The following is a 25171-nucleotide window of genomic DNA, read 5'->3' as shown; positions in this document are numbered from 1 at the left end:
TTTCTTGACACGGAAAAGCCACGAGTGCAGTTCTTTTCATCCGACGAAAGCAAGCTCGATCCTTTGGCCGGCGAGAGGACGCTGGCTGCCGCGCCTTTAGACGTATACGGACACGTCCGTAGGGTGCTAATGACGATCGATTATCCTGTATACCGGCGGCACCGTCTTCCTGCTGTTATATCTGCTACACCTCTTCTTTATCCCGCCTTCTCCTTCGATCGTCGCTTTTTGTTTGTATAATATGTACGGCAATCGCTCGAACCTATTTGTTGCGGACACCTATTAGGTCCCCGATCAAAGGCTCTCATATTTCAGTGGATCTGATATGAAACGGACCGGTACGACGAGTTCCACGCACGGTCAACTCTGTTACGAGGAGACAATTGAAAAATTTCTGTAGATGCTATATTTGGTGCACGCATATTCGATCGAGGTAGCAAAAGATATGACAAGAACGGAGTAGTCGCATTCTGATTCATGGTCTACGATGGCGAGAACTAATCGAGCTAATTCCTAAATAAATTCGATATGTGCGAGAAATGTGCAGAATATACGGATGGAGATACACTTACGCGTATAAATAGAAAATATATTTCCGTCCAAATTCCATTTAATCGCCTAATACTTATGGACTTACGAGAGCAGTGTATCTCGGGTTGTGCTTGGTTTGAATTGGGATTTTATAAAACGAAGCTACAAACCGACATCGAGTGGATAGCTTAACGCAGATAAAAGTTTGGTTTTCTTGCTCGTTAAATCTGATTATCCTAAGATTAGATCGCTGTAGCAGTCGTCTAGCGAATCGATGAACGCTATTGGAACGGACCTTGTAAAATAAAATATTTGTTTCCGGTAAAAAGGATCGTCGACGCGTTCTACCGCTGTAGGTGCTCCTTGATACCTGACGTCTCTAAGAGGATTACGTATTACCCGCGAATTCGAGGAGGAAACAAAATGGTTCGTCTTCTCAAGCCTAAAACTTAAGGAGATTAAAAGTTAACCCTGTTTCGTTCTACATCGCTAAGAAACTTAAGGCAGATTAGCGGTAGGTTCGGTATAACATTACCTTCGCTCTCGCTGATCCTGTTACATCTTGCCTGGAATTAAAAATATTGTCATCCCGCAGGATTATACCAACGGATATCTCCGGCCTTGTCAAACACGAATAAAAGTTTCGTCGAATCTCACTCCTTGGCCACCTTTCGTCATCGCCTCCCAATCTACGCGTACGATCAGAGTTTTGCAACCTTCGATACGCGGTTCTCGTAGAGTTTTCAATTTTTGCAGACGATTTACGCTTGCCACAGTAGCAGCCGTCGAGTTATCGAAGAGATTCTGTGTACTCTACCGAGTAAAACGACTGTTATTACGTTATAAACGTACAAATATGTCGAGACAACGATCGAAGCGAAAACCACAGCTGGAAGACGCACCATTTTTTCCTTGTATTTCCCAATTTATTTGAAAAACCGAAGATCTGTGGGAAAATCTGATTCGTAGCAGGCGACAGAGCGGACATTCGTGCCAAGGAAAGCATCAGGGAAAACTACAAAGTCGCGTTCTATTTCTAGGATTAAAGCGAAACGTTTTGGCGAGACTGGCGGCGATGACAGTGACCTTCGACGACGATACGTAGCCGCCTGCCTACCGCTTGGCGCGTACAAACGCAAAACGCGCGCGATTATTACTTGCCAACATTGAGTAACATTGTCGCCACGTGCTTTGCCAAAGTATTTCGCTTTTATTCTAAGAACAGAACGCGATTTTGTAATCTTCCTGCATGCTTTTCTTGCTAGAAACGTCCGCTCTGTCGCCAGCTCAAATTTTTTCTTAGACCTTCGATTTTTTAAATAAATTGAAAAATATAAGGAAAATATGGTGCGTTTTGAAGCTGTGGTTTTCGCTTTGATACTTGTAACGTGAAAACGCTCCACGTCGTTTTGTTCGGGAGAGACGGTGCAAATTTTTTTGTATTTAAAGTTAATAGATTTAAAATTCGATTAAAAATTAATTAGATAGAAAAAAATTACTTCGATTTTATCGGAGATACTTCGTTTTGTATTTATATTTCTCATCTTTCGAATTTCAGCGAAAAAAAAAAAAGAACAGATAAAATATAACTGCGATGACACAGCGAAAGCTTTGCCTCTAATTACAATTTTTTATGAAGTGGGTTTCATGTCAGAATCGTGTCAGCCAAGAATTTGATCGTCTTCGTCCTAACCGTCCGGTTGCATCGGAAACTGTAATTGTTTTGGTTCTTAAAGCAGCCCTTCGTTTGTCGCGCAATAACCACCTGTCAAACTCTGCTCGTTGGTACCCGCTACCTAACTGGAACTTAATCATAGCTCCACTCATCTCGGTCGTATTCATTCTCTTTTCTTTCTTCCATCACGTCCTAATGATTCTCAAAGTAACATTTACACCCACAACAACGATTCGTCATTCTCCCTTCTCTCCGCCATATAACGTTCTTCAACTTCCTACCTCTTTGTAATATACAAATATACTATCGACGCAGGGTTTATAAATCGTCGTCGATCCAGCTTGAATTTCATTCCTATAATGTACCTTGGAGAATAATTTTTGCCAATAAATTTCGTCGAATTTTAAACGATTATTTGCGTCGAAGTAACTACTTCAAGAAAAACTCTACATCTTTATTACGATACTGTAATGTCATGGACGAGAGGCCTGGAGGATGTTGTGCGGATTATAAACAAGAGGTTGCCGAGCATGTACGTAGCGAGGGTAAGACAAAAGACAAGGGGTTGCTAGGGGACAATAAACGAATTAACAGCAGTACGAGTTGAGAAGTCAGAGAGTGCGGATTGCGTTGACGAGAATCGTTAATTAATTACTTGGCTGTGTTAATTATTATACGTTTGCTGCGACTAGTTCATGTTTAATAACCATTGTTTTTTGTTCAATTAACATCTGCTTAATCTACTTATCATTGATATACTAATTATAGTAGTTACGATACTACGATACTGGTATTATGCAGAAATATTCTAAATAAGGAGCGGTGCGTATTATTGCACCCTTGAATATACGTTATGTTTTGGGTTGCCAGGTCTAGGAACTAATAAACATATTTCTATTTGTGTTCCCTGTAACCTCTAACCAAAGCTATAAAGTTAACTATTTTGGTAATATCCTTTTCTTATGACTGTACGAACGTGCTTCCTATCATTCTATCGTCTAGTAACACTAAGAGAGTAAGGGTCTGAATTAGCCTAAACTTATACATCATACTTATACCTTTAATTATTTGTATTACACTTTTCTATTACAAATTCATCCACTCGTTCTTCGATCGGTCAACCTCAACCTCAACAATTTGCATTCAACGAACGTTTCGTTTCAGAAAGATTGTAACTAAATTCCGTGACAAAACCAAACAGACAGAAAACTACACGTTTCTTTGATTCTACTACTTGTCTATCCGATGAATATACGTATTGTAACCTGAATCCTGGCCAGTGACGTTCAAGAGACCGAGGACGCTGATCCATCAAGTTTCGTGATTCCTTTATCAAAACGAACAGAAAAGCGTGCAGAGGGGTATACGCACGGATACTTGTTAAATATAATGGGTTATCCCACGAGACACCGTGTACGGACGAGATTGGACACACCTCCGATTCGCTGGTGTCCATTCGCTTCCGGAACCCGCCTACGGTGCAATGCCAAAACAACCTCGATGCTATTGTCTATCGCAATAACGTCGCGGTGATTGATGGATCTGCCACGTCTCTCTCGTATCGTTGTACCAATCATAGACACTTTCTATATTAGAGAAGACGTAGGAGCCGAAGAACGCTACGACAGCATCGTTCCGGTACGAATTTCTTTCGAAATATAACCCTGAAAACCAGGTAACAAAACTAACCAGTTTTACCAAAATACTTGGTTTCCCATCGATCGGATCAAAGTGAAGACGAACGTATGGATTCTCGTTACTTTTACGACTGTGTGGGTATTCATGTTGTTATCGTCTCCGTATAATTAAGAGAAAAATTACTCTTCTCTCCAAGAATTCGTTTACGTTGCCATAAATCGTGCAACATGTTCCTATCGTCGTCTACTATATATACAAAAATCTACGGTTATCCGTACAGTTGTACTCTTCGCTACGAATATTTGTGAAAATTAATTTGGCTAACCGACAGCAAGCAACCGACGATTATTCGCATCGAAGTATCGCGTCGAATGAAAAAAGATGGAATAAGACGTACAGCGAGAAATCTCAAAGAATATCGGAAAAAATTCATCGGTATTGGATCCATGGCAAATCTTCCCTCGGGATAATTCGGTTTTCTCGAAGGATAGAAAATTCAGGGCGGAAAAGTCCAACCTCCTAGACCGTGTGCTTGTCGGATCGCCCTTGTAACGAATTCTAGCGCGAAAAGAGGCGCGGACGTTTCAAAGGATCGAGGATCTGGCAATGATCGAGAGTGATGTATCGATCTTCGTTCGTGCCACGCGTTCGCTTGCAGTTGCATCGAACCACGGTTCTCCATCTTCTTGAAAAGTCAAACAGACTGTTGGAAGGTTGTTCGTGTACGCCAGCCTTCTTCCCTTTATTTAGGTAAGTTCTTCCCGATATTCAAAATGTATAATGTGGATTTAAGAATCCCAAGGGGCGCATCGATCGACGGATTTCCAGTTGACTTTTTCCAAACTGAGAAACTTGTATTTACGCGTAATTTAACTTACTTAAAACGGCAAGGTTACTTGTACGTAAATTATCACCATTCTAACTCACTGCTATAAATATATCGGATTATTATTAAAATTAGGGACGTTAACGACTCTCTCTCTCTCTTCGGATTAGACATTGTTGTTACGCAAGGGCGAAGATAGTTACTAGTACAAGCATGACTATGACTATGACTTTGACAAATAACCGCGGTAACGAGACACTCGGGCTGTGAGTGGCAATAATCTCAGACTCAACAACGAATCCACGATCAACGGGACGACGAATGCGATTTCCTCCACAGTCTAAGTCGAACTCGACTTACCGATCCACGATTCGGGCGTGACTCGACGTACTTGTCCCCGGTACAAGTAAAATTTATCTGACCGAATCTGAGTCCAAGTGGAACTACCCTCGTATACTCCTTTCCGTAAGTCTCTGTACCCCTCGCGTCAATCTTTGTTTTTAAGGAGAGCTATTTAAGTACTCCATACCTTTGTTAGGTACACGTCCCTCCCGTCGTCGTGGCTACGTTCAGCCACCCATTATGTCGCTTCGAGCCTAAGCCCACTGTCATTAATCTCGGGCACCCATACTCGGATTAAATTATAAACAACTATTTCTCAGTTTTATTATTTAAATATAGCTATAATAAAAAGTCTGGACTAAAGTATCGGGGACCCCCAAACATTCCAAAAGAAAGGCCCCGATGCCCTTTCATATATATAGATAGATAGATATTCGCTGTTTAAAAATTTCGCGCCTTCCGTAATTGGATCGGATCGTTGATCTTATCGGTTTAACGCAAATTCGGATCATCGGGTAACTGTATAGTTTGTTGAAATTATTCATTTGAAAAACGGCGTATTTAACAAACGCATTGGAAAAGATCAATTTCTCGATCGACATTAGGGTAAAAAGTGGACTTTAGCGAACGTAAAGTCAGGTAGATGAAAATTGGAGGAAACCCTTCGGAAATTTATTATCGGAAAACGGTCCGACCTTCGACATCAATGGATCTGAAAATTGAACTTAAACGGGCTTACGAGGGGGAAAAAATCGGTAATTTCATCGAAAAATCGGTGCAACGGTTGTACCGGGTGATCCGTACACCTGAATTACGTTCTACAGAGCGGAGGCTAAATTTTTTGGACAAAAAACTTCGATCGCCGAACCAACCACCCGTTTGATTATACGTAATGATCGACATTTGATTCCGGAATAACCGCGGATAAGGTTACACGTACGGGGTAGTCGAAGAGCCCTTCAGCTTTTGCGCGGATTGATTTATGAAAGTTGCCAACTGAAATGATTTCCGCGAAATTTTTTTCCCCGTTGAAATTATAAAAGTTAGAGGCGACAGTCGTGCTGTTAACGATAAAGCGACGGAAAAACGAAACGCAGATTTTTTTTTAATTACGCGCAACGCAAAGTACCGTCGAAACACGGTTTCGTCCGTCGATTTTGATTTTCGATAATTAACATAATTAGTAGTCGATGTGATGAGAAAATAATTGTAATCGAGGGCCGAAGAGAGACGAAACATCGGTTGTAACGGAAATTATCCTAATCCCGGATATCCCGGAAACGAGATTATTCGAAATATTTTATAATTGAAGCGTAAACGTTTTTAATTTTAATACGAAAGAATTACGCGCTACGTAGTCGCGTCATTACCCGATACTAACTTTTACGATACATATTTCGTATATTTAGCTCGGTTAACGCTTTACTCGCCCGTTTAAGATACAAGCGATACTTTAGATGCAGGATCCTAATACGATTTCTTACTTTCTTACTTTCGTTCGTTTCGTTCTTACAAAACTGTAATTATATTACGTTGCGTAACAACGTGTAGCTTCGTAGTTTCGAATTCCTCGAGTTTACAGTTTCCTACGAGTGGCTGAACCTGATATCTTTCGTTTCAATAGCTGCTCTTACATACTTGTTTCTCTTTAATGCTGTCCTTTATTATACCTAAAACGTGTGTTCCGCTACTTATTTATTTTACCATGCAAGATCAGAGCTACTCTGTCCCTTGATTTCTGTAAAACAACGAAACCACCTACCATCTCTTTGAACTTAAAATTCGATTTTTACGTAACGACCGTCGGCCTTAACGTAGAGAACGAAAATAACGAAAAACGAAACACGGCCACTTGTCGTAGCAACCAACGAAGTAAGAATAACGTCGAAAGACGAAAACTCGTGAAACGATTTAAGAAGTTATTCGAAGAAAGGAAAGCGGCGAAATGAAAGAGACATTTTTCAAGAATTCACTTTTACTCGGTAGCACCCTGAGATTTTCAAGAACAATGGCCACACTGATGATGACAAACGTCTTGTAACACGATACTCGACCATATGCCGTCAGAAAACTACCCTCCGGCATTAATCGTGATACAGCGAAGCGTCTGTGTACGTACAACCTTGCGGCCAATAATGAAACGAAACAACATCATCGAGCAACAAAGGAGGCCGTGACCTGAAACCCTGCAGCTCGATACAAATGTGCAGATATGCAGGGTTATAGAGTTACACAACGGGACCGAAGCCCTCGAGGGACGAAGAGGGCATGGCTTCTTACCAATCGAATTTTTCTAGTTTCCATGCAAGCTGTTATCGAACGATGACGCGTTATTCGTTAGAACATGCAGAAATTTCAATAAGTTCGACTATTTACGAAATAGCGGAGTTCCTAAGGACGTTCTACGTTACGACGATCAGCGCGATGTTACACGTCTTCGGCATGTCGGATATTCTCGTTTCTACGTTTTCGATTCTTCTATTAGGTTGCCCGGAAAGCGTCTTTCTTTCACAGACACGTATTTTACAGGAACGCATCTTTCTACAAACACGAAACCTAATCCGTCGAGCGTTGTGATCCTTAGTTTGATAGAACAAAATCGATCATACGTGATTCGATAAAATAATATAAAACGGAAAATGTGCATCCGTTATTTCTTTATAAAACGAAAGCAACTTTTTCGACGACCTAATACATGGCGATTTATATTTGTCGTAACTTGTACACACCGAGGATCGTAATTCGTGAGACGTACGAAACGAAAAAGATTCCGTGACTCGAAATAAAAAGGAAATTAAGAATAACGCAATTTGGTCGGAGGAAGCCCTCGAGGAACGAAGAAGAGGCTTCTTACCGATCGAAAATTTCGAATTTCTATGCGACCAATTAAGACTACGACCGAGAGAATTTTCCTAAGAACTAAAAGTGCAACATCCCTTGTTATCTCGTTTCTTCGTTGTATATGTTTGTTTTTTAAGTTGTACGTCGAGAACTACTCTTCTTAATTCTTCTATACTGTCGACTCTTCGCAATTCGGCTGGATGATCATCGAACGATGGCAACTAATAGAATTGTAAAATCTCTCGCCTAAAATCGGAATCGATCGTACGAAAAAGAGACGTTCTTTGAAAATCCTCTAAACGGTGTGAAATTAGAGAAAAGGTATTACACTGTGCGGAAAGTGGACTATTTTACTATATATAATTTGGAGTAATTTGCTCGTATTTTATTTTATATGTAAAATTTCAAAAGCTCTGGCCCACCTCTCGTTATCTCGTTCGACTTGAATTTTCCAAAAATTATTTTTTTCCTGATTAGAAGAATTTTGTCGCTCTACGGAAGGTGGCAAAGATACGCGACAAAGACTACATAATCGACGTATTGTACATTATCTACTATATACGACATCGTGTTCCCTCGCTTCCTAATCTGCTGAAAAAGCTGAACGAAAAGGCTAACAGTTGCATCGACGAACTGTCGCTTAACAAATTCGCTTACCTTTATTCGCTTTATTTACAAATACACTTATTTCTCATGTCGTTTGCAGCAATCGTCTATGTGGCATTTTCATTGCAAGCGGAAAGTGTCAGCGCCGATCGATAAATTATTTATTCGTAAAACGAGCTTTTGTAAAATCGTAGGAAGCAAAATATCGGGTTAGAATTAGATGGTAATGACAAGATCCGCAATCACTTAGTTGCCACACCAATAGATCTATCAGAATCTTTTTTCTTTTTTGGATGAATTTTACAATCAATTCTCATTGAGAATTATAAATAAATTATTCTGACGTGGTACTATAACGTGTATAGTAAGTGATTATCGTATGTTTGATTCTAGCTGAATCTAACGTTTAAATCTACAGGGTAATGTCTTTTTAGCCTGCCAACTAATGGGTTTTGGTGGTTGTTAACTCCTATGTTATATCTGTTACTGAATTTTCATATTTTTTCTTTAACTATAGGTATCTTAAGGTCGCGATGTATTGTTTCATTGCTAACATACCAAGGTGCATCTATCAAGAATCTTAGAATCCTTGATTGAAATCGTTGAAGAATTTCTTTTATTTTTATTTGGTAGACTTTTTACAATCAGTTCTCATTGACAATTATAAGTAAATTATTCTGGCGTGGAACTATAACGCGAATAATAAATGATTATCGTATGTTTGGTTTAAATCTACAGGGTAAAGTCTTTTTAGTTTGCGGATCTGATCCGTCGTGTCAAGTAATCGAGTAACTAGCAGGTTTTGATAGTTGTTAACTCTTATGTTATATCTGTTACTGAATCTGGATATTTTTTCTTTAACTATAGGTATCTTAAGGTCGCTATGTATTGTTTCGTTGCTAACATACCAAGTTGCATCTATCAGGGATCTTAAGGTTTTCGATTGGAATCGTCAAAGAATTTCTACGTTGGAATTACTCGCTGTTGCCCATAGTCGGATCCAAACAGGTTTTAATATGGCCTTATGTAGCATTATTTTACTCTGCGCTTAAGTTGGAAAGTCTGTCAATGAGCCAGTAGAATTTTGTAAATTTTGATTCAAGTTGTTTGGACTTATCTACAATATGTCGTTTACATGTCATTCTTCCGTCCAGAATCATGCCCAGATATCTGTCCGAATCTTTGTTTGGAATTGTAATATTATTTATAGTCAGCTGTGGGCAGGAAGATCATATAACTGGATTTATTTTCATTTATTTTGAAGCGCCATTTGCGGAACCACTTTTCCATAGAGTCTATCTACAAGAATCGTAGGAAAAATAAAAAAGATACGAACGACCGAAACACGTTGGCCGATCATTTGAACAATTGAAATTTTGCTGTCGACACTTTCTAGACGAGTGTAGAACAACACAGCTGAATTTCGACAAACGGTTAAATACAAATAACCGGCGAAGACGCAGACAGTAGTGGTAGTCGAAAGAAGAGGATGTAGCTGTCCGACGAAAGGCTTTTTCAAACGAGCTTGTCAGCCATAGCATGGAGGAGCAGCTGTAGCGGCTCGATGGCATTAAATGTATAATTATCGAGTCGTTAAGAAGTATATTCTGACAGCGGACAGGCAGGCTCGCTAATTAATAAATTGCTTTTTTACTCCAACGTACTCGCTACATCTGTCAAAACGTGATCAATAAGAAATATTTTCTCGTCTCGTTCAATTTATCTTCGCTTCGGACACGCTTTGCTAACCGTTAACATCGTTTCGTTCGATTCTTTTCGTTTCGTTATACTAATTAAACGATACCCGTTTCGTAGCCAGTTGTCAGTCATCGCGGTAAATCGTTGCGAATGTATGACGAATTTGTTTTGAGTTTAATGGCTCGGTGCTGGAGAAACACGAATCGTTGAAACGAGCACGACGCGAAGGAAATAAAACGGAAATCTTTACACGTAATTACCATTATATTTTACACGTATGATACGTTAATAGCGGCGTTAATAACCGACAAACGCGTATTCGAAAATCCAATTTCACTAGCTATCTTCTGCTGCTTACGACCAGGCCGCGGATATTTATAATACGTTTGTGGCAAATTTAACGCCCGAAGAATACAAAATATGTTAATACTTGTTGCAATGTTTAGCGAACGAAGTAAATCTCTGCTTAGGTTCCGTTTCTTCGGTTAGAATAGGAATTTGTATCGAGCATCTCTAGTTGTTTCGTCAAACCTATGATCTTTACAAAATGTACAAACAGATTACGTACGCATATTCGGAAGGAAGGGAACGAAGGATAAGACGAAGAAACAAAAGCATCGCAAAGAATAGGATGTGACGTTAAGTGACGAACCGGTCAGCTGTTTGTAGACAAAAGAATGAAAGAAAACTTGTGAAAAGGATTAAATGTAATGATCCGATTTAAGAAGAAACTTTTCTGGAAGAAGGAAGATGGAAAATGGTGAAACGAAAATAGAAAGTCGGAAACATGAAACACGAAAGGAGAGAACGAAATTTGTCGTTGTATCGTATACGAAAAAGCTTTATTCGACCGATATTTTCGCGAGGAGCCACCCTGTTTGTGGGTTTGGCGCAATTGCAGAGACACCCTGTGTAAATTGTACAGGCATACGTTAAATTTAACCGGATAAATTATTCAGCGGGTTGGCACGTCGTTAATTAATGCGGTGTTTTGCAAACTTGCAAAGAACGCGTTTCGTCCTCACGGTTGCCGATGCAAGTTGAAAGGGCAGTTGAACAAATAGACTCGCGGCATGTTCGTCATCGTCATCTGTTGCACTCTGGTCACGAAATACTCAGAAACGAAGACAGTCAAAGATTTTCAAGAAACAATGGGACGGCTGGCAAAAGCTTGACTCGTTCACGGCTGGACGGTGTTGGTGGAGCGAAAGAAGCAACAGATAAAAATGACGGAACACCGCGAGAATTTTCGAAGGTGACCTATCCTGAGAACGAAGATGCTCGTACAGCAGCCTACAAGATGCTTTTGAAGTCTCCCCAGACCCCTGAAGAGGCAGTAACGGCTGCATTTGTCATGATTAGCCCTTTTAGTTACGGTGACCCGCCATTATGCATGTCTTAAGACGCGCTGTAATGTTCCTACGCTCTCGGCGAAACGTGCTGATCGCCGTTATTAACGCGACCAGCGTTAACATTTTCACGTTACACGATTTTTCATGTTCACGCTATATTTCAACGTATAGAAATATCTACGCGAAACATAGTTCTATTACTTACGCTATACGCTGATGGAAAAATTTCCACCACTTCCATAGATCTTGTTCACGATCCAAGGAACACGTTTATATCGTAGTTCGCTGTTTCATAAATCACCGTGTCTATAGAAATTAGCAAGTTTGCATATATTTGCTCTCTTCTTATACGCTTTGCCTTGTACGTGTACGTATACGATCGTAATATCTGTTCGTATACACGCGTAATTTACTTTATTTCGTCCGTTTTCGCTGATCGAACGAAATCAGCGAATAAATTACGCGTGGTAAAAATATCGATTTACTTCGACGTTACTTATCGGTAGTTTAACGAAATAATTTATACAAATCGTTTGATATTATATACAGAGGAATTGACACGATTTTCGCTGTCGCCTATATGTATTGGATACGTTTATTTATTTTTTTTTTTTTTTATTTATTTAATTTGTACTTTACAATTTGTCCAATTATACGTTTATTATAAATAATATATTTCAACGTAGGAAGATATTCGCGTACTATGTAAATAGATATATGGAAAAACACAAGAACTACACGGTGTATCTATAGAACGCTTGAAACGTCGACTTGGAAATTTGTTTAGTAGAACTTTCTCCGAAGAACAAAGTCGTTACGATGCGATCGTTCGAAAAATTCGAAGAAGGCTTACAAAAAAGATTGGACGAGCTGCGAGTGTTATTTTAGGTTCGAATACAAAGCGTTGTATCAAATGGACCCAACCTAATCGAGGCAAACACAAAGATTCGTTATATATCGAAAACAAACCCTTATCCGTCTATGCAAGCATAACTCACGGCTAATCCGTGTGTAACTGAAACCTTTCCCGAAAAGAAAACAACACGTGCATGTAAAAAGCATGTTAAAGTTTGAAACGAAACGAAAAGACGAACTTTACGTTAACAAAATCGAACAACTATAAATTCGTATTTTCGCGTATCTTCCTCTTTTGAAATTTCTTTCTCCTCGGCTTACGAGAGAAAAATTATTCGTTATCGTTACCACGTATTGCCATGACTATGTAAATAGTAATTATACGTAAAAGATACAAGCTCGTTCAACGTTTAAACGACTTGACGTTAACAGAGAATCGATGTTTAACATAATTTTTGTTAGTCGTACGATTGATCGGCGATTGTGTTTGCACAATGCTGCGTTACCGTAGAAGCTGATTGTTTTGGGAAAACTACCCTTATTGATTTGTTTTGTGTTCCTTATACGTAAAAACAACCGAGAAACACGACACCTTGTGTACTTCTATCGAAACGAGAGTTGCGCTTTGTGAGGGCTTGTTCGTTCGCAGATTCTCAAAAGGCCAAGTCGCCTATTGTAACATTTTTAGGCATAGAAAAATCGATCGTACAAGGGAAAAAGGGAAGCAGAAACGTTGGCCCTTCATTATGAAATTACGCAACTGTAAATTGAGCAAATACAACGGTCGCGACCCTGCTCTGCTTCAGGTCTACATTTTTTCCTCTTCTTCCTTTTGCTACCCTCTAGTAATCTAGGTATCGAGTTACGCGCAACCAAAGTAACTCCTATCTGACGAGACATCTATCAGAAGGAAAAGATTCAAATAGCGCTGAATCTTTTAACAGGGAACGTCGCTTTCATGACCAGCAAAACCGGTCGATACGAATGAAAGATTCGCTTACAGATTATTTACTTTATAATAAATCGTATATATATAGTACAATTTTTCAATGTATCCAATAACGACTAAACATATCGTTTAGAAAACGTCTCTACGTACTGTCATACGAAGATCAATCTTCAATTGCTACTCGTCTGTAGCCTTTTACGATTCGCATATTTCTTTGCAACGTTGCAAGTAGACTGCAAGTTAGCAAATAGACTGTATAGTAGGATTGTAAGTTGTGCCATTTGTTATAGAACACTCGTGATCGAGAATTTTTTTGTTTTCTATTTGAAAGTATTTTACAATCAATACTCATTGAGAATTATAAATAAATTATTCTAACGTGGTACTATAACGTGTATAGTAAGTAATTATCGTATGTTTGATTCTAGCTGAATCTAACGTTTAAATCTACAGGGTAATGTCGTTTTAGTCTGCTAACTAATGGGTTTTGGTGGTTGTTAACTCTTATGTTATATCTGTTACTGAATTTGGATATTCTTCTTTAATTATAGGTATCTTAAGGTCGCTATGTATTGTTTCGTTGCCAACATACCAAGGTGCATCTATCAAGGATCTTGGAGTTTTTGATTGGAATCGTTGAAGAATTTCTTTTATTTTTATTTTGTAGACTTTTTACGATCAATTCTCATTGACAATTATAAATAAATTATTCTGACGTAGTACTATAACGCGAATAATAAATGATTATCGTGTGTTTGGTTTAAATCTACAGGGTAATGTCTTTTTAGTCTGTGGACCTGATCCGTCGTGCCAAGTAATTAAGTAGCTAATGGGTTTTGGTGGTTGTTAACTCTTATGTTGTATCTGTTACTGAATTTGGATATTTTTTCTTCAACTATAGATGTCTTAAGGTGGCGATGTACTGTTTCGTTGCCAACATACCAAGGTGCATCTATCAAGGATCTTAGAGTTTTCGATTGGATTCGTTGAAGAATTTCTTTTATTTTTATTTTGTAGACTTTTTACGATCAATTCTCATTGACAATTACAAGTAAATTATTCTAGCATGATACTATAACGCGAATAATAAATGATTATCGTATGTTTGGTTTAAATCTACAGGGTAATGTCTTTTTAGCCTGCGGATCTGATCCGTCGTGCCAAGTAATTAGGTAGCTAATGGGTTTTGGTGGTTGTTAATTCTTATGTTATATCTGTTACTGAATTTGGATATTTCTTCTTTAACTGTAGGTATCTTAGGGCGGCGATGTGAGTAAAGCAATTTTCCGTTTTATATTATTTTATCGAATCCATTTTGTTCTATCGAAATAAAGATCACAACGTTCGACAGATTAGGTTTCATGTTTGTATAAATATGCGTTGTTGTAAAAGACGCGTCTATAAAAGAAAGACACTTTTCGGACAACCTAATAATTTGTAACTTTCCCGAATATTCGACCTTTAAGTTGAAAGTCATCGGTATCTTGTAAAGCGTAAACCGAGGTACTTGAACATCGAAATAGATGAAGAGAAAAGTGGCTCTGTAAGTAGGAACGAGCTAAGTAGAGCATTCACGCTGGAAATTCGTATCGCGTCACTCCATTGAGGTCAGATTATCCCCAGCTAGGATTACGTAGGTTGCGCTCTTCAAGGCGAACAGCATTGTCGAAGCACCACCAAATTTCAAAAATCTGACATATCACAGATAGGTATATACTTACAAATAACCGTACAATGCTCCATTTAGGGCTCATAATACATTCAATATGGATAATCTAGCGCTCCTCTTTTTTCGTGTCTTGCACGCTTCATCTTAATACAATTTCGTAGATTGCGTCTTCGTAAGAATAAAGCTTAAGTTTTAAACCTTCCTTCGATAATTTTTGCAAATTTTTCGTACGACGTGGAAAGTAGTTGAAAAGTGAACGAAGTATCCATCGATCATCTAGGTTCAATTTTTCGCTGTGCGATTGATATCTTTGAAACGTAGATTGATACGAGGTAAACGGTTTGTTCGTACGTTCGACGAAACGTTCAAGTACAGAGACAAATTGTTAGAGAAACAGAGTATCTTTTATAACGAAGATATTAAAATTCGATTTATGGCTGTTTAAATGAAAGAAACAAAAGTTAGCGGACGTAAAGGCACGGTAAACGTGTTTGCTGGTTTGTCGGTAAACATAGCTTTGTTATTTTTTAATATAAATTTACAAGAATAAATAACTTCGTAGAAAGCAACACGCGTAGCAAATAAGAAAAAGACGTCGTTGGAGCGACATTTTTTTAAAGTTGCTTTAAAAAACGATTTCACGTAGAAGCGGTAAAACTGTTGGCAAAGCTGATCAGAGATCAACGAGGTTTCGTATGACAGCACTTTTGATCCTATTGTCCGCGTAACTAGGAATGACGTGCGAACGCGTCCCCCAGGATTCGTCATAGGATCCTGAGCGACTAATTTATGAAGCAGTAGTGTAGGATAGCCTTATTGTTGGATACAATTGTCATCCGCATTGTGCCGCTACTGTGACATAACAATCGAGCTGCTTCTCTTTGTTTGCTTGTTTGTGGCTTGTTCAGAGATCCAAGTTCTCCCAACCTACGAACGACGTGCCCATAAAAATGTATCGAATTGTGCTTCTTCGATTTCTCTAGTTTCCGTGTGAACCTTTACATTCGCGCAAACTTTCAAATTACATATTCAGTGTGGATTATTTTTTTAACTTGCGCGAGATCAAATTGAAAATGAAATTCAGTCTGAAAGCTGTCGCGCCAGACGGAAGAATCGAATAGCACGAGCAACGTATAAATATACACGTACTTTATCGCTAACAAGAAATTAAAAGAAACAGAAGAAACTGTGGATACCATGGAAATTCCAAAATGAATCTTACAATGGACATTTCGAAAATGAGTTCGAGAAGCAAGTCGAGAGCTGATCGTTGGAAACGATATCGAAATCGCGAACCAACAAGAATTAGCTTCGAACATCGTTTTTCATCGGAGGCCAACAGTACGATAAAGATGGTTATTCGCAACCAAATTCAATGACGCGATCTTATTCGTGTAAATAATTACGCGAAATGTAATGCTTTACACATACGGCGTAGTTTTAAATGGTCGTGCAATCAGCTTGGTCCATTGATATTCACCTTGATGTTTCGTTAAAATCAAATATATTAGAAATCTGTCTGAAGAGATCACAGAGATGCCGTTATGGTTGGACGTTCGATATAAACCACTTAAGTTGTCAAATCACGTTAAACGGCTGTTTACGATCGGGAAAAGAAACGTAAGAAAATTGATTGTCTTTGATAAATCGGTAGATGAAATAGAACAGACAAGTGAAATTAATGGAGTCGGTAAAATCATTGATCTTGGCATCGATACCGCTACCAAAAGAGGATAAAGCGATAAAAATTACTCTCATAATCAGTTCCGAATAGAAGTGTAAATCGCCGCTGGGCGTTCTAACGATCCATAAACGCCTCATTAATCACACGGTAGGTGCTGGTTTCTTGGCCCTGTGGAAGATGAAAGAGGACGCTAATAAGACTAATAAGAGACAGAAGTATATACATAACGTTTGCGGTGCCTAAAAGACGAACCTCTCCTTCTCACGATGAACGATAATAGAGCCACGAGCACGCCCAACTAATAGTAATAAAGTTAGAAACCGTGTCGTAAGCTACAGGGCGTATCGTGGGATGAGCAGAAAACACGTTGCGTATACGTCTATCAACAGAGACTAATACGGTAGTTGCCGAATTAGCGCAACGCGGTTCGAAATTGTGAACTCGAGCTTGTGTAAGCAGAGATGAAAGAGCTTGTCAGCATCTTTATTAATTCGTCGTTTTCTGGTATTGCTCGGCGAATAATAGAGAGACGAAAGGCGATAACGGTAAAATCTTCGTATTGTAAGTGACTGATGATGAATTTATAGACTTGAAAAGACAAGAAGAAAATGTGCCGTTCTGTGGCGAAAATAAAATTTATCGTTGAGTCGCTACTGGTTGAAACTTCTTACGAGTGTTATTAACGAGCGATCGAGATATTGAAAATTGAGGAAAACGAAAGCAAATAAGAATTCTCCGCTTTGCATTGCAAAACTTAAGGATTTTATAGTATTAGCTTGTCCGGAAAGTGTCTTTCCTTTACAACGACGCATCTTTATACGAACGTTCTTTTTCTCTTTTCTTTTTTATTTGCGTTTATTTTACAATCGATTCTCGTTGGAGAATTTGAAGTAAATTTATCTGACTAACTACCATGACTAATAAGTGTTTATAGTATGTTTGATTCTATTTGAATTCAGTGCTTAGGTCTAAGGTGTAACGTCTTCTTAGCCTGCGGATCTGTTCCGACGTGTCGAGTAGCTGAGTAATTAAAGGGTTTTGGTGGTCGTTAACTCTTGTGCTGTGTCTATCGCTGAATTTGGATAATTCTTTTTCGACCGTGGGTATCTCGAGGTCGCGATGTATCGTTTCGTTGGCGACGTACCAAGGTGCGTCTGTTAGGGATCTTAAGGTTTTCGATTGGAATCGTCGAAGAATTTCTATGTTGGAATTACTCGCTGTTCCCCATAGTTGGATTCCATAGGTCCAAACAGGTTTTAATATGGCCTTGTATAGTGTAATTTTACTTTGCGTGTTTAAGTTGAATCGTCGGCCGATGTGCCAGTAGAATTTTTTAAATTTTGCTTCGAGTTGTTTGGTTTTATCTAAGATACGTTGTTTCCGTGTCAATCTTCTGTCCACAGTCATGCCCAGATATCTGACTGACTCTTTATCTGGAATAGGTATATTGTTTATCGTCACCTGTGAGCAAGTTTGTTTTCGTTTATACAAACACGAAACCTAATCTGTCGAACGTTGTGATCTTTATTTTGATAGAACAAAATTATAAATTATAAAACGAACGAAACTTTTCGGACGACCTAATATATTTCGATATCGATGTCTCTAAAAATATTGAAAAAGATAAAACATTTCGACCGAAAGTCGTACGTTTGTCCTTTTACGCTTAAGATGAGGATTCAAACCGTCGACGATTTCCTGTATTCCAATATGTTCGATATTTGTTCATGACGCGTTTCAGTGAAATCACCGACGAAACGTTTAAAAACTCGCGATAACCCGCGACTGCGAAAAGAAGGCAAAGCAAGTTCGCGTACAAATGTAAAAGCGAAAGGTTCGTTTCGCCGTTGATCGCGTACAATGTATCGTATCGAATGATGGATATTGGCTGCGCATAGATGAATACGTTTGGAAGAGCAGGGGTCAGCTTTAGTCTCGTTCGATTAGCATGAAGGAGCAAATAGAAAGCGCCAAATGATTTTTGTTCTGCACACGCGGTACATGATGCGACACAATACGAGCGATTGAGCGTAAGGGATGAGAGGTGGATCAGTGTCTGCCCCTCGTGGTGGCAGGAAAGCTTTCCTCTTCGGTTTCTGTGTGGTAAACACGTTGTGTTAGCAAAAGTAATGATGGCCCATCGTGCGATTGATTTGTGGCTCCATTAAGTCGGGGCTCGACGGTTTCACACCTGGCGGATCTCCTCTTCTGTCAAGCGCATCCTGCTATCGTTCGATAAATCCGAATTATTTCTCCTTCAGAAATTTCTTTGCACGGAACCGCAGGCATCGACACTTTCTCCCTTTCGTGCCTATTCTATCTCGATTCGTCCATTGTAAATTAATTTCCGACCATCTCCTCGCGTGCTCGCGTATCGTCGTACATATACGCGTGCATTTGCTTTAATCGTTAGAAAATTGTTGCAAAAATACCGAAGAATCGTTTGATATAAAATTGTTACAATTACGTATACTCCGAGACTGCACTACGTACTTATATGTTTATAAGCGTTTCGATGGGAAAAGTGTAATTTTAAGGAACAGCGAGAAGAAATAAGAAAACATATATATATATATACAAATAATCTCGAGAATGAAAAAATAAAAATAAATTTACCGAACCAAAGTTAGGATCGCGCGAACCTTTCTAAACTCCATATGGATAAAGAAATGTAAATTTTGAGTAGTTGTAAATATTTGCTACGATTTGCACAAAAGCGAGCTTCGTTTCGTCACTTGCTTACGCGACATGATGTCCTCGATTGTGTTCGAAGAATAGAGGCGAACAAGAGGCACCAGATGCAACTAATTTTTAAAATTCACCGTGACCGTCTCGTAAGAAACCTTCTGTAAGCTTTTCCTCCGACACATTTCCCTCGCATTTTTTCGGAACATGGTTCATCCAGCTTTTCGGGGTAAGTCCTGGACGAATTCTCAACGAGTATTCAGGAAAATTCGTCATCCACCGCAGGAGTCACTATCGCCGATAATCTATTTATTGCGTGCATAATCGCCCTCTTACAATGCCTATGGGATTGTTATGGTATGGCCCGCTTTGCCCTCCGCTACGAAGCTGTGACTCTGTCATCGAATTTTACAATGTTATATATCGAACCTTTTTCCCCGTAGTTTGAAAGTTAAACTCGATACGTTTACAAAATAAATTTTAAATTACCTCTTCTAAACAAACTTTCGATGACTCTTTTTATCTATTTATATGCGTATATATATATATTTATAATTTGTCATATGGCGACAAATCGGAGTTCTCTATACGTAATTCAGGCATATGAAGTAGAACTATATTTTACAGACGTTTACGTTTAATTTGTACTTTACAATTTGGCCAACTGGACATTCGGTAAATTTATCTTGTTTCAAAGTGCACAAAAATTGTTTGTCTTGTAACGATAAAAATGTACCTGTTTTATCCTGTTATGTATATATATAATATATATATCTTCACTTTACAATTATTCGTCACGTACAAATTCCTTTCTATTACGGTTTTTTTTTTTATTTGCGTTTATTTTACAATCAATTCTCGTTAGAGAATTTTAAGTAAATTTATCTGACTAACTACTATGACTAATAAGTGTTTATAGTATGTTTGATTCTACTTGAATCTAGTGCTTAGGTCTAAGGTGTAACGTCTTCTTAGCCTGCGGATCTGTTCCAACGTGTCGAGTAGTTGAGTAATTAGAAGTTTTTGATGGTCGTTAACTCTTGTGCTGTGTCTATCGCTGAATTTTGATATTTCTTCTTCGACCGTGGGTATCTCGAGGTCGCGATGTATCGTTTCGTAGGTGACGTACCAAGATGCGTCTGTTAAGGTTTTCGATTGGAATCGTCGAAGAATTTCTATGTTGGAATTACTTACTGTTGCCCATAGTTGGTTTCTATTACGGTAATGTATGAAACTATATTTTCAGTATGTAAGACGATAAAACTTTGTACTCTATATTGATACTCTACGATACTCTATAACGCGTTAAAACAGGTATATCTTTATCGTTACAAGACAAACATTTTTTGTGCACTTTGAAACAAGATAAATTTACCGAATGTCCAGTTGGCCAAATTGTAAAGTACAAATTAAACGTAAACGTCTGTAAAATATAGTTCTACTTCATATGACTGAATTACGTATAGAGAACTCCGATTTGTCGCTATATGACAAATCCGTTATTACAGATTTTTAACGGTATAAAATTCCGTTCATTGATCCGTACGATAATCTAATAACGTAACTGCGGTTTTTAGCAAATAATTTATACTATGTGAAAACATTTGACACACGAGCCTCAGACTACAGACTCTCGGTACGATAAACAGTCGATTCTAATTATTGACATAAACGTGCGTAACAACAAATGCGGTATGCGAGAGAAAATTTGTAAAACGATCCGTATCAAGGAAAGAGGAATATCTGTTTCAGGCTACTAATTTTTTCTTTCGATAAGGAAGAGAGAAAAGGCAGCGGCGAAGTGCAAATAAAGATATCATGGATTTCGGTGAACGCGGAGGCTGCCTTGGTGTACTCTTTTCAATTCTCCTCGTCTCCACGGTCTCCCTATAATCCCGAGGTAGGCTCTACCTGCGCGTATAGCTGTAGCGGCAGCTGCTCTCTAATTGAATTATCTAGTTTCCAATTCGACGCGGAGATTTCGTCCGAAAGGGCCGACGAAAAGTCATGATGACTAAATATTGAAAAACATGCCAGAGTATTGTCGGCGTGGACCCCTGACTTCTTTCTTCTTGAGGGCGGGGCTGTCGATTTGTGAGACCCTTTGTTTGTGGTGGTTGGTCTTTATGCGAGATCCAGATGCTCCTGGCGGAACAAGCGACATGGACGATGGTGGTTGGATGCCGATGGTAGCGAAGAAGTCCGCGACGACGATGGCGGTGGCGTTAGCATCCGGTATTCTTGCAGGTATGAGAAACGTTGCCGGTGAATTCGATTTGTTTACTCCAGTTTGGTAAAACTTCAACGCGACGTCGTGAGAGCCTTTTTGTATCGTGGAGAGCTTTTTATCGAAACACGTGACGTACAAAGTTCCTCGAGTAAAAAGAATTTTCAACGTTATCGTCGATGATGTTATATAAAACGTATTATATCTATATATGTGCAAGAGCTGTTATTTATAAAATAAAAAAGAAGAAGGTAGATTAATATCACCTAACATTCTCAATATACGGACGAATGTCGACGAATAAACACGCGTCCGATAAATATTTCAACGCGTCTTAAAAAACGAACACACTCTAAATAGGATTGTATTTGTTAGTTATAATACCAGGTAATGATAATTTCTTTTTGTATAATCTCGCACAATTCGCGGACGAACACCTGACAAATAGGTGCGACAACAACAACAGACGGAGTAAGACAAAAATTGCAATACGCGAGTAACAAGTTGCAGATTTGAAAAGAAGGCGTTGTTCGGCGAAGTTAGGGGAAACGGCGGGTGGTCGAAGAATACTGTTGTAAATTACTGATGTTCATTGCGTCACGGTTAAACATGCCGGATATACGGAAAGACGATGGAATAGAAGAATCGCCGCGTGGAAGCAACGTAGTTTTGTACCGATCCCTTTCCAATGTTTGCGAACAATGGATGTCTGGAGCAATAGTTATCTGGTAAACGAAAAAGACGCATTTTTTCCTCTAAAGTCGTATGCCTGTTCTCGGAGACTGGTACGTCGCGTCGTTCGACCTGCTACAGATCTAAATTGATTTTTAGCGACAGCCGTGACAGCACGAATAATATCGCGTTGTAAAATACTAATAGCCTATCATGACAGAAGCGTCTGCTTGCCATTTTCCGCCTTGCCAGTGCTAAACGGCCACGCGCTTCTATATATTCAGGTACATTTAGCAAGGAAAATCGTAAGAACCGCTAAGATTGCGCGCACCTGCTTATAATTAACCGACATAGAATTCTTAACATCAACAGATACGTAAGGTGTTTCTCTAATTCTGCGAATGTAACGTTAATGTAGTATCGTAAATAATTATGAATAGTTTATTAACAGTAAATGGATCGAACGGATGTAAATCAAACAGAAAACGATGATTATTTAACGTGAACTAATTGCAACAAACGTATAATAATTAAAAACAACACTATCTCGACAACGCAATCCGCACTCTCTGGCTTCTCAGCTCATACTGCTGTTAATTCGTTTATGTCCCATGGTAACCCCTTGTCTTTTGTCTCAGCCTCGTATCTTTTGTCTTAGCGTCACCGCGTGTGTGCTCAGCCACCGCTTGTTTATAATTCGCACGACACCCCTCAGGCTCCTCGGCCACGACACTACATCAACAGAAACGTAAAGTGTTTCTCTAATTCTGCGAATGTAACGTTAGATATACGTACGTGTCATCGATCATTCGCCATATGTATCGCTGTACTTTCTGTGTACATTTTTAAATTCGTTTCAGCCGTGTCTCGTTACGGATACTTGGGTGAGATGGGTGGTGGATTAATTTGTTGTAATTATCGGATCGATTTGCGAGACCGTTGGTACGAACAACGGAGCGAAAGGGACGAGGACGAACGAGCTTCGGTAAAGTTGAGAAAAAGAAAACACGAGACGGTCCGTGTCGTGTGTCGGTAAACCCGGAAACTCGATGGGCGCATCAAGGGTTGAGCTTAATAGAAAATCGAGCAAGGCGTTGAATAGATTCCATTTTGATGGAGAAGAAGCGTCGGTAGGTTGGCCGACGTGGAAGAAGGGAGGCTGACGTCGGTGCAAAGATTTTGCGCATTAACAGCGTCGAGGGAAAAAAGAGGGTGTTGCCCGATATCGTAGGTTTTTACAGGACCGAAGCATGGCAGCTCGGCCATTTATTATTTCCCGCCACGCACCAGCGTCCCAACAATACCGTCCATTGACAATTTCTGCTTCACACACGACGCCGCGCACCGCGACGCTCCGCCCACGATCGAACTACAGAGAGAGCCGACGAGCTCTCGTCCCGACAGAACCTCTGTCGCTCTCCTTTGCCGACACCGATCTTTCGGGGAAAAGATCCCTGTTCGGATCTCTTACTTCGAACCCACAACGCCTTCTTCTCTGCGTTCCTCATAAATATTTCCTTTCCAAATCTCCTTCTGTTGGGAAACAGAACGCTTCTGTTCCCGTTTCTTCCCCCTTATCGTTCCTTACGTAAAACAGATACGACCAAGGTGGGCCTATCGACCAGCGTTCCATTAGTTTCAAATTAACGTACGTCTCTGTAGCTGTTCGCATCGAAACCGTAAATTAGCCTCCGCAATGGTACGGAACAGTATGGTCCGGAGTCGAAAACAAATCGCACGCACAGTTTGCCGTGAGACGAGTGCGTCCGATATCGGCGCGATCGCTGATAAAGCGCCAACGTGCAATTTTTTAAACTGTATATACGAAAATCAAACGACCGCGTTATTTACGAGACCATCTAACAGAGATGGAAGTTGAATTTGATTTTTTAGGAGGAAATATCGTCTACGAAAGGAGAATACCGGAACCGAAAGGAGGGAAAATTCGTTCGGAAAGTAAATCGAGAGGAAGTGTCCTCGTGTCAGCGTGTCGCCGTAACCTCGGAAATAAGTACTTGTCGTAAATCAAGAGCACGGTCCGTCGCTATTCTACGGCATTCGTTTACTCGATCTATAGTTTTCTTTATGTATTGTGATCGTTTATGATTTGTTTGATGCGCGATGTATTGTGCCGGTCTTAGTTAATGCGTCTGTTAGTTTACGACCGGACACCTTGGTCGTAGCACGTGTTGATGCTACAAACTAGCACGCGACTCTCGTTGTATGAAATATTGTTCCGATGTTTGGATACCAAAAGATGTCTAACTACCTTGAAACGAAAATATGGCAGTAATGTCGACCATAAAATCGGAGATATGTTCCTTGAGAACGATACTTTGCCGGTGATTCGGTAACAACTTGGTGAGACCATTGTGTAGCACCATACACCGATAATTACAGCGATTTAATAAAAGCCAAAGTAAACATAGAAATTGTAAAATTAATTTATGATCTACTTAGAAAAGGATTTAACGTTTTCTTTAAGTTTTGCGTTAAAATCGATACCGTGCCTGCAGTGAAATCAAAGTATTTGTAAATAATAATCTTACAAAAATGCAATTGGTAATCGTTGACAAATTCCTATCTATTGTAAAAACATATCGAATCAAATTTACTAAATAGAAGTTTTAATCAAAGGATCGTATCTATATAAGGAAATACGCGATTTTTTAATCGAAAACCCTATCGAAACCCCATGGAAACTGGCAAGTATATGACGGGTTGCTCGTCGATAGGCGCCCCCAGGAAGCTACGTTTCTCGAGCTTCATATCGCCGCTTTGTCGATTAAAGCTGCAATTCCAAAGCATCGTATACAAAATTTATAAAATTCCACCGGATCAAATATTTGGCTAATGCGCCAAGAACAACAAGGGTACGAGGCAAATACGACAGACTCTTCGTTTCGCCGTACTCTATTTTA

The 25171-nt window shown here is 39.4% G+C and overlaps 1 long non-coding RNA gene across 2 annotated transcripts; it reads right to left on the bottom strand.

The window, feature by feature from the left end:
• Positions 1-497: 497 nt before the first annotated feature.
• Positions 498-1561, bottom strand: LOC139989701 (uncharacterized). 2 transcript variants are annotated; one of them, XR_011800387.1, is made up of 3 exons: positions 1419-1561; positions 1067-1342; positions 498-979 (listed from the first exon to the last, which is right to left on the bottom strand). It is a non-coding gene; the product is annotated as an uncharacterized lncRNA (long non-coding RNA). The 2 variants fall into 2 exon arrangements; XR_011800386.1 differs by having other exon boundaries at positions 1067-1344; positions 1434-1561.
• Positions 1562-25171: the final 23610 nt, after the last annotated feature.

This window comes from Bombus fervidus, chromosome 8 (assembly GCF_041682495.2).
Source record: "Bombus fervidus isolate BK054 chromosome 8, iyBomFerv1, whole genome shotgun sequence".
NCBI classification, from domain to species: domain Eukaryota; kingdom Metazoa; phylum Arthropoda; class Insecta; order Hymenoptera; family Apidae; genus Bombus; species Bombus fervidus.
The sequence above is the reverse complement of the archived record's forward strand: the minus strand, read 5'-3'. Positions and strand labels throughout refer to the sequence as shown.